We start from the raw sequence: 3,291 nt of genomic DNA on the forward strand, positions 1-3,291 counted from the left end.
TAAAAAAAAAAAAAAAAAAAGTACTTACAGAACACTGAATACAAAATTTTTCTAGCAAAAACATCACAAGATGTTTTTGCATCTTGACTTAGAAATTGAATATACTTGATATTTTTCTCATTATCAACCAAAACTGTGCACAATTTTTTTTCTAGTAGTTCAAATATAAATTTGCATTAGTTTGGTAAAAATACATTAATAGGGTTGCAGGTTATGTGTAAGATGTGAAATAAGTGGAAATTTCCACTTATTCCTATGGGATAATTAGTTGCAAATGTTCCAAATGTTGCATTATGCATGTCTTCTGCGATTATTCCTTGCGTAATAGGTGACAAACAGTCCTGTTCTTTGCTGAGTTTCATTTCAAATGGCTTCTATTATTTGGAAATTGTACTGAGGTTTAATGTTGACTAGAAGGAGAAATACCTATAGTTTAAAAATGCACACAGCTAAATTCTAAACAAGTCGCTCTGATTGGTGGGTCTGTTTAGAACTGTAACTATAACGGGGTCTGGCTCTAAGCACTTAAAAAACATTTTACTTATATTCTGTAAGGTCAGTGAAGGTCAGTGGGCTTCGAGAGCAGATGTTCTATGTTCTTTAATTTTAAACTTTGACAAAGTGGTAATGTTCTGCTGAACCTGTTTCCCTGTGAGAACAGGGAGAAAACATTATTTTGACCATACTCAACATGATTTTACCCAGTTACTTTTAGATGTTGCATTTACATGATAAAGAGTGAACATTTTGCTCAAATGCACGCATTGGTAAGTCCAGTACAGTTCACAACCCCAAACCTCAGTATCTGCACTTACTCTGTTTGCTTGGCTTATACAGGCAGTGAATACCAAAAGATATGCTGACCACTAAAAGGGGCCAAAATATAGGGAAAGAAAGACAGTGGTTTAAAGTTGAACAAAGGCTCCCGGCTTTGTGTTCCATGAGCCCTTGGGCCCTCTTCCTTGGCCCACAGTTGAGTGAAGAAGGCACCAGCGGTAGAGGTCGGTGAGCTGGATACCAAGACACTTGGGTTTTCAAGATGCCACAAGTGCCTTAATTCAGCCATGGAAACTGGCACTCACCTCAAAGAAATTTAGAAACTTGGTTTTTCTTTTACTCCTTTTGCTCTGTTTTCATAATCTTCCATTAGTCAGGGAGCTAGAAGTGTATCTGCCATGAGTAGCAGGTATTTGCAGGTCCCGGCATCCTGGGAGCAGCGTGCGGGGAGGCGGAGGGGGCGCTCAATGCAAATGATGCTGAGTAATGCATGTTCCCTCCTAAGGATTTGGAACCTGTGTGTGGAGTGCTTGTTTCACATGTTCAGGTGCTAGCAGAATGTCACCTACGAGGAGCAAGCTTTAGGTGGTGGTGGGCAGAAGTTAGGGGAAGGCCTAGGACATTGGCTTAAATACAACTTACCTCTCTCATTGCTTTACTTATGCAAAAATCTAGGCCTTCTACATTTATATTTGTTTTACCTTAGACATAAGTTTTTTTGTCCCAAAAACCCAGTTCTGTTATTTTTGTTTTGCCCTGGACAGACAGTTCCAAGTAATCATGATACAGCTCCTGATTTTACATGTGGCTGACAAACACAGTGGAGTCATTACTCCCCGCATTATACAAAAAATACCCAGCTTGGGAAAGGGGTCTCACTACATCTGTTGGAAATGCAGATATCCAGGCCTCACTCTAGACCTATTGGAATGAGAATCTACATTTTAACAAATGCTCCAGGAGAGTCTAATGCACAACCAGTTTTGGAAACCAGCGGGTTCCAGAAACAGGAAACAGGTAAAGATAACAGCTGGTCTGTGCTTTCAGGAAAGCTAAATATCCTTCTCAGCAGCTTCCTTTCTGGTACGGGAGACAAGCCTGCTCTCGAGGAAAGCACAGCCAGCTCACGCCTCGGTGTCGGGTTCTCAGGAATGACAGAATTGTTTCATTTGCGAAAACCAACCGTGTCTTCCTTAAACAATTCAATGGAAACAGATATAACCTCCCCTAAAATGGAGAAATGAAGCAAACTATTCCTGTTAGGAATCATGGAAGCAGTCCCTTTTAAGAACACGTAAGAGCTTTGCATCAGCAGCCGCCTGGCAGCAGCAGTCACGTCCTGCTCCGGTTGGCCGGGCCAGCGCCCAGGTGCTGGGGCTCCTTACGCAGCAGACAAGTGGTGCTGCTGCTTGGGGGGGGCAAGCTCCAGGAGAGCCCGCACCGTCACTGCGACCTGGCTCAAACCTTTCTCTTCTAAAATGTGCAGAGGCAAACATAATTGCTCCTGAAATGGGACAACGTAACATAAACAGAAACAAAAAAGAAAACAGGATGAACATCAACAAACCGAAAAGAAAAAATAAGCCCCTCTTCTCTCCCTCCTCACAGTCAGCTGAGATAAGACAGGTCAGCACCTGGGGAACTGACCTCTGTTCATATGAGTTCTGCAGTGATGGCATCTGAGACTGTCACTTTATTCAAACAACTAAATGTACATACAGGTCATTTTGAAAACTGGAATAAGGACAAGTTACAGACACTTAATACATACGACAGAGGATAACAGAATACTGTGGAGTCAAAGCAACATCCTTCATCCCCGATAAATAAGAGAGCAATGCAGATCAGTAAAACAAGGCAGGGAAAACAGAAAAGCAGTTCCAAGTTACCTGACAGCTCAAGCCCGAAAGATCTAACATTGTAGGAGAAAGTGCTCCAGAAATTACATACCACGGGAATGCAAGATGGGTTCATGCCATAAGCCAGACCGCGTGAGGGAGGGATGCCCACCAGCTGCATTATAATCCTGATTGTGAAAATCGGGGCTCTCGTACCAGGCAGGGAACACGGGAGGAAACCACTATTTCATACCCTGGTACTGAACGGATTAAATTATGCTGGAGAACGATGACGTGAGTTTAGTCAGGAATGTCTTAATTACCGTAAATTTGAAAGGTGTTTATATGTTTCCTAAAGAAAGTTAAAATACTTCTATCATGTTTGCCTCATTAATGTTTGGTTAATCCTTTCTTGAAAGAGAAAAAGGCATTGCTTAAGAATAGCACCTATCATTGGTTTTTCTTTTAACACTAAATATTCAGAAAAAAGGACACTGCTCACAAAGGACAGAAAGCAGAATTCTGGTTCCACTAAAAAGGAGACTACACATGTTTATTAAGGAAGACAGCTGGACTTTTCATTGGCACTTTACTGTATTATTAGGAAGTTTTACAAAATTAGTTGCAATAAAAAATATAACATTTATTTTGAACAGTTATCGGTACTTGTGCTTCT

The sequence above is a fragment of the Ailuropoda melanoleuca genome, unplaced genomic scaffold (genome assembly GCF_002007445.2).
Source record: "Ailuropoda melanoleuca isolate Jingjing unplaced genomic scaffold, ASM200744v2 unplaced-scaffold4140, whole genome shotgun sequence".
Lineage (NCBI taxonomy): Eukaryota > Metazoa > Chordata > Mammalia > Carnivora > Ursidae > Ailuropoda > Ailuropoda melanoleuca.